This window comes from Triticum dicoccoides, chromosome 4B (assembly GCF_002162155.2).
Source record: "Triticum dicoccoides isolate Atlit2015 ecotype Zavitan chromosome 4B, WEW_v2.0, whole genome shotgun sequence".
NCBI classification, from domain to species: Eukaryota; Viridiplantae; Streptophyta; class Magnoliopsida; order Poales; family Poaceae; genus Triticum; species Triticum dicoccoides.
Window position 1 is genome coordinate 199,547,618 of NC_041387.1, and position 8,043 is coordinate 199,555,660.

The window sequence follows — 8,043 nt, forward strand, 5'->3', positions numbered from 1 at the left end:
GCACCAGTATTGTCACAGAAGATCTTCATTGGTCCCGATGCACTAGGTATGACACCTAGATCGATAATGAACTCCTTCATCCAGACTCCTTCATTTGCTGTTTCAGAAGCAGCTATGTACTCCGCTTCACATGTAGATCCCGCCATGACGCTTTGTTTAGAACTGCACCAACTTACAGCTCCACTGTTTAATAAAAACATGTATCCGGTTTGCGATTTAGAATCGTCCAGATCAGTGTCAAAGCTTGCATCAACGTAACCATTTACGACTAGCTCTTTGTGACCTCCATGTACGAGAAACATATCTTTAGTCCATTTCAGGTATTTTAGGATGTTCTTGACCACTGTCCAGTGATCCACTCCTGGATTACTTTGGTACCTTCCTGCCAAGCTTATTGCTAAGCATACGTCAGGTCTGGTACACAGCATTGCATACATGATAGAGCCTATGGCTGAAGCATAGGGAACATCTTTCATTTTCTCTCTATCTTCTGCTGTGGTCAGGCATTGAGTTTGACTCAACTTCACACCTTGTAGCACAGGCAAGAAACCTTTCTTTGCCTGATCCATTTTGAACTTTTTCAAAATTTTGTCAAGGTATGTGCTTTGTGAAAGTCCTATTAAGCGTCTTGATCTATCTCTATAGATCTTGATGCCCAATATGTAAGCAGCTTCACCGAGGTCTTTCATTGAAAAACTTTTATTCAAGTATCCCTTTATGCTATCCAGAAATTCTATATCATTTCCAATTAATAATATGTCATCTACATATAAAATCAGAAATGCTACAGAGCTCCCACTAACTTTCTTGTAAATACAGGCTTCTCCAAAAGTCTGTATAAAACCATATGCTTTGATCACACTATCAAAACGTTTATTCCAACTCCGAGATGCTTGCACCAGTCCATAAATGGATCGCTGGAGCTTGCACACTTTGTTAGCACCTTTTGGATCAACAAAACCTTCTAGTTGCATCATATACAACTCTTCTTCCAGAAATCCATTCAAGAATGCAGTTTTGACATCCATTTGCCAAATTTCATAATCATGAAATGCAGCAATAGCTATCATGATTTGGACAGACTTAAGCATCGCTACGGGTGAGAAAGTCTCATCGTAGTCAACCCCTTGAACTTGTCGAAAACCTTTCGCAACAAGTCGAGCTTTATAAACAGTTATATTACCATCAGCGTCAGTCTTCTTCTTAAAAATCCATTTATTCTCAATGGCTTGCCGATCATCGGGCAAGTCAACCAAAGTCCATACTTTGTTTTCGTACATGGATCCCATCTCAGATTTCATGGCCTCTAGCCATTTTGTGGAATCTGGGCTCATCATCGCTTCCTCATAGTTCGTAGGTTCATCATGGTCAAGTAACATGACTTCCAGAATAGGATTACCGTACCACTCTGGTGCGGATCTTACTCTGGTAGACCTATAAGGTTCAGTAGAAACTTGATCTGAAGTTTCATGATCAATATCATCAGCTTCCTCACTAGTTGGTGTAGTTGTCACAGGAACCGGTTCTTGTGATGAACTACTTTCCAACAAGGGAGTAGATATAGTTATCTCATCAAGTTCTACTTTCCTCCCACTCACTTCTTTTGAGAGAAACTCCTTCTCTAGAAAGGATCCGATTTTAGCAACAAAAATCTTGCCCTCAGATCTGTGATAGAAGGTGTACCCAATAGTCTCTTTTGGGTATCCTATGAAGACACATTTCTCCGATTTGGGTTCGAGCTTATCTGGTTGAAGTTTCTTCACATAAGCATCGCAGCCCCAAACTTTAAGAAACGACAAGTTTGGTTTCTTGCCAAACCATAGTTCATAAGGTGTTGTCTCAACGGATTTTGATGGTGCCCTATTTAACGTGAATGCGGCCGTCTCTAAAGCATAACCCCAAAACGATAGCGGTAAATCAGTAAGAGACATCATAGATCGCACCATATCTAGTAAAGTACGATTACGACGTTCAGACACACCATTTCGTTGTGGTGTTCCGGGTGGCGTGATTTGCGAAACTATTCCGCATTGTTTCAAGTGTAGACCAAACTCGTAACTCAAATATTTTCCTCCACGATCAGATCGTAGAAACTTTATTTTCTTGTTACGATGATTTTCCACTTCACTCTGAAATTCTTTGAACTTTTTGAATGTTTCAGACTTGTGTTTCATTAAGTAGATATACCCATATCTGCTCAAATCATCTGTGAAGGTGAGAAAATAACGATACCCACCGCGAGCCTCAACATTCATTGGACCACAAACATCAATATGTATGATCTCCAACAAATCAGTTGCTCGCTCCATAGTTCCGGAGAACGGCGTTTTAGTCATCTTGCCCATGAGGCACGGTTCGCAAGTACCAAGTGATTCATAATCAAGTGATTCCAAAATCCCATCAGTATGGAGTTTCTTCATGCGCTTTACACCGATATGACCTAAACGGCAGTGCCACAAATAAGTTGCACTATTGTTATCAACTCTGCATCTTTTGGTTTCAACACTACGAATATGTGTATGACTACTATCGAGATTCAATAAAAATAGACCACTCTCCAAGGGTGCATGACCATAAAAGATATTACTCATATAAATAGAACAACCATTATTCTCTGATTTAAATGAATAACTATCTCGCATCAAACAAGATCCAGATATAATGTTCATGCTCAACGCTGGCACCAAATAACAATTATTTATGTCTAAAACTAATCCCGATGGTAGATGTAGAGGTAGCGTGCCGACCGCGATCACATCGACTTTGGAACCATTTCCCACACGCATCGTCACCTCGTCCTTAGCCATTCTTCACTTAATTCGTAGTCCCTGTTTTGAGTTGCAAATATTAGCAACAGAACCAGTATCAAATACCCAGGTGCTACTGCGAGCATTAGTAAGGTACACATCAATAACATGTATATCACATATACCTTTGTTCACTTTGCCATCCTTCTTATCCACCAAATACTTGGGGCAGTTCCGCTTCCAGTGTCCAGTCTGCTTGCAGTAGAAGCACTCAGTTTCAGGCTTAGGTCCAGACTTGGGTTTCTTCTCTTGAGCAGCAACTTGCTTGCTGTTCTTTTTGAAGTTCCCCTTCTTCTTCCTTTTGCCCTTTTTCTTGAAACTGGTGGTCTTGTTAACCATCAACACTTGATGTTCCTTCTTGATTTCTAACTCCGCGGCTTTTAGCATCGCGAAGAGCTCGGGAATAGTCTTGTTCATCCCTTGCATATTATAGTTCATCACGAAGCTCTTGTAGCTTGGTGGCAGTGATTGAAGAATTCTGTCAATGACACTATCATCAGGAAGATTAACTCCCAGTTGAATCAAGTGATTATTATACCCAAACATTTTGAGTATGTGTTCACTGACAGAACTATTCTCCTCCATCTTGCAGCTATAGAACTTATTGGAGACTTCATATCTCTCAATCCGGGCATTTGCTTGAAATATTAACTTCAATTCCTGAAACATCTCATATGCTCCATGACGTTCAAAACGTCGTTGAAGACCCGGTTCTAAGCCGTAAAGCATGGCACACTGAACTATCGAGTAGTCATCAGCTTTGCTCTGCCAAACGTTCTTAACGACGTCAGTTGCATCAGCAGCAGGCCTGGCACCCAGCAGTGCTTCCAGGATGTAACTTTTCTTTGTAGCAATGAGGATAATCCTCAGGTTATGGACCCAGTCCATGTAATTGCTACCATCATCTTTCAACTTTGCTTTCTCAAGGAACGCATTAAAATTTAACGGAACAACAGCACGAGCCATCTATCTACAAACAAACATAGACAAGCAAAATACTATCAGGTACTAAGTTCATGATAAATTTAAGTTCAATTAATCATATTACTAAAGAACTCCCACTTAGACAGACATCTCTCTAGTCATCTAAGTGATCACGTGATCCAAATCAAGTAAACCATATAACATCAACGCATAAAACCTAGGCTCGGATGCCACTGTTGGGGAACGTAGTAATTTCAAAAAAAATCCTACGTACATGCAAGATCATGGTGATGGCATAGCAACGAGAGGGGAGAGAGTCCGTCCACGTACCCTCGTAGACCGTAAGCGGAAGCGTTATGACAAAAACGGTTGATGTAGTCATACGTCTTCACGATCCGACCGATCCAAGCACCGAACGTACGGCACCTCCGAGTTCAGCACACGTTCGGCTCGATGATGATTCCCGGGCTCCGATCCAGCAAAGCTTCGGGGATGAGTTCCGTCAGCACGACGGCATGGTGACGATGATGATGCTCTACCGGCGCAGGGCTTCGCCTAAACTCCGCGACGATATGACCGAGGTGGAATATGGTGGAGGGGGACACCGCACACGGCTAAGGAATGATCTGTAGATCAACTTGTGTGTTATGGGGTGCCCCCCTGCCCCCGTATATAAAGGAGGGAGGGGGAGGTGCGGCCGGACCCCTTGGGGTGCCCCTGGAGGAGTCCTACTCCCACCGGGATTAGGACTCCCCCCTCTTGCCTTGGTGGAGAAGGAAAGGGGGGAGGGGAAAGAAGAGAGGGGGGCGCCGCCCCCCCTTCCTTGTCCTATTCGGACTAGGGGGGAGGGGGCACGTGGCCTGCCCTGGCCGGGTAGTATGGAAAGCTTGCTGAAACTGATCCCATGTGACAGTGTCGATATGATAAGTGGCTGTGAAATTCTCCCACCATGATGTTGCGGGTCCTTCAAGCTAATGGGCGGCAAATCGCACCATTTCCGCATCTGTGCATCCTGTAGTGGTCAACTCCCTTGCTGTCTTCCGGAGCCAATCATCTGCAACTATCGGCTCGGTGCAACTGGAGAACACCGGCGGGTTCAGTCTAAGAAAATGGGTTAAGTGATCAACAGGTGGTGGTGGTGGTGGGTTGTTGTTGTTGTTCCCCTGATTCTGATTCTGGACTAGCAACTACATCAACGCATTCTACTGCTGGATCAACTGAGTGAGCTCCGGTGGGAAAGCAAATCCATTGTCACGTCTCGGAGGCATCTGAGGGTTTTAGAAAAGATGAGAATATATAATAGAATGAGGTCTAGAGAGAAAACACTACCCATATGCACATGAGACAAATGCAAACGAAAATCACTTCATTTAATCAAACAAGGGCATACAAGGTCTAACTACCGTTACAAAAGTGCTCGGACTATACTAGATACATGGGGGAATACTACTACTGTTATGGTGGTCGACTAGAAAAACGGCTCCGATGAAGACTTCATGATATCTGCTCCAGCTTCATCAACATCGTTATCACCGCTATCGTCCGGGTCCGAGTCGGTGTCATCGATGATGATGTAGTTCTCCAGACATGTGTAATCATCTTCTCCTCCAGTTGCGGGAAATCCCATAAACACCTTAAGCTTCTTCTTCAGATCATCGTTCTTCTCCATGAGTATTTCTATTTACTCCTCATATCCATCACTTGTAGACTTGTGTTCTTCCTCCAGCTCCATGATCTTGGTCATGACCTTCTTTAGATCTATCATGCCTGCGCACATCTAGTTCTCCTGGCATCAAATGTGCTGGTTTAACTCCTGGATGAAAGCTGCAATTGATCTATCCTTCCTGGTGCTAATCATCTCCCATTGATCATCTCGGTGCCCACAAATCTTGTAGATAGTATCCTTGAGATCCTTTTGGTAAACTTCTCCAATGCGTCCCATGGTAATGTGAGGTGCCATGCTCTTTCATAAACTCCAGGTTGGTGCATCAAATGAAAATTCTATGGGCTCAGTGACGGGCATGAACGTCCTTCCTGGAACTTGAACTTGAATCATCTAGTGCTCCTCTTCAGGTAAGGTGGCATTGTAGTTCCTGGTGAAGCTTTGTACTCCGATGTTCAGGTATCTAGTGACTTCCTTGAAGTGGCGTCCAAAGGGTGTATCTTCGTCCGGTTGCGTGAACTTGTTCCTTTCATCCGCCATCCTAAAAGAGTAGAAAAGATAAGGAGTCAGAAATGAGAAGAGTGAGTAGTGATCTAGGGCTTTTAGCTTAGTGGTCGTGTCCTATAGTCAGCGTGTGCTTTGATACCATCTTGTAGCAACCAGACCTCAAACATTCTGACCTCTGTGCTTTAGTGTCATCCCTGGATCAGTAATGCTGACACGCACAATACTTGAAGGATTTATAATAGAGTAGCAATCACACACTTATTACATCGAGTGTCTCAAAAGAGAGCTTATTACAATAAATATGGCTTAAGGCCATCTAATAACGATAACAGCGGAAGGCTTGGAAGATAAGTGAGTCCATCAACTCCAACGGCATCACTGAGTATAGAACCACGACCTAAAGGCACCTTGCTCGTCATCTGAAAAGTCTGCAACATGAACGTTGCAGCCCAAAAACGGGTCAGCACATGGAATATGCTGGCAATGTAACACATAGAGAGTAATGAACAGAAATATGCTATACTACATGCATATATGGCTGGTGGAAAGCTCTATGGTTATAGTTTTGCATAAAGCCAATTTTTCCCTATTGCAAAGGAATAAATTTTATTTGACTATCATGGTGGTTGTTAAACATTGAGAGTGTAGACACCCTCTCAATCCCAATTAATCATCAACATTAAAACCCAACAAAATTAATTAAAGTAACATGATGAGATTCACATGATAATCCAAGTACTAGATACTCAAGATGTCCATAACTGGGGACATGGCTCACCATGATTAGTTTATACACTCTTGAGAGGTTTGCGCACTTTTCACCACAAGACTCGATCTCCTCCGTTGGGATTCTCGCACTACATGGTGTTTGAGAAATTGGTGACCGAGACATAGTATTTCAGAAGCACAAGCACCATACGATCGGGTAGACTGTTACACCTACTTTCCCCTACATTTTCTAGTCTACCACTATAAGAGTTCGCACGACTTAACCAACTATGCTCATGGAAGTTTCTAGCATGAATAATCTCATGATCCCTTTGAGCCTGGGTGGCGGTCCATAAATAAAAATAGGCAATCGCTGGAATACCCAGGTGCCTCAATCCACCCAGATGTGTGTTAAAGTTGACACCTTAAACAAACCATTAAATAACAATCTCACAACTGTCAGGGATACACTCACCCAATCCACGTCTACTAGGATAGCATGGCATAATAAGCAAACGTAGAAGTAACTCCCAAGGGTTTGGTAATAAAACAGGTAATAGGTACTACCTCATCTACTTCCCAACCCACAAATTAATTAGATCCTTATCATGCAATGTTTGAGGATTGATCTAATGCAATCAAACTGGGTAGTAAAGAGGTATGATCAAAGTGTTACTTGCCTTGCTGATGATCCGTGAAACCTAGAGATTCGAAGTAGCAAGCGGCGCACTCCGGGTACTCTATCGCAAACAAACAAGAATACAATAAGCACTTATCTAATGCACGGGTAAAACTCAAGTAATAGATCTAATCAGCAAGTTCAACTTAAGAACTCCAGTTTGCAAAAAGAATCAAATCGAACAAAAGAATGAAAATCAAAGGGCGAAAGAAACAAGCTTCGTTTACTAATCTGGACCTAAGTCAAATTTTTCAGAAGCAAATACTTGTTTGAGTTGGTTAAACGGAAAGATGGTTTCGAGACAAAACTCTAGGCGCTTGAATCGCCTGATTCCGATAAACGAGCGCAAAGTTATACTAGAACGAAAATCGGATCAGAAATCACGATAAAAAATAATCGTGGAAAATACGAGAAAAGGAGAAACTGACGAACAGATTAACGAACGAACATTCGTTAACTGAAACTAAATGGCGAACTCGTACATTAAAACGAGCGAAGGCGAACGCTCGCTAAATAAATAAACCAAAAAAAGAAAAAAAATAAACCGATCTATTCTAAAAAACGAAAACTAGGGTTTCAAAAAAAACTGGATCGGGTTTTAAAAAAACGGACCACGGCGGCGGCGGCGGCTATACCTCCGGCGAGGTGCTCCGGCGGGGCGGGGCAGCTCCGGCGGGGCGAGGGTAGGCGGCGTGGGGCTCCGGCGGCGGCGGCTACGAGCAGAGGCGGTGCGAAGGCAGCAGCGGAGGATCGGG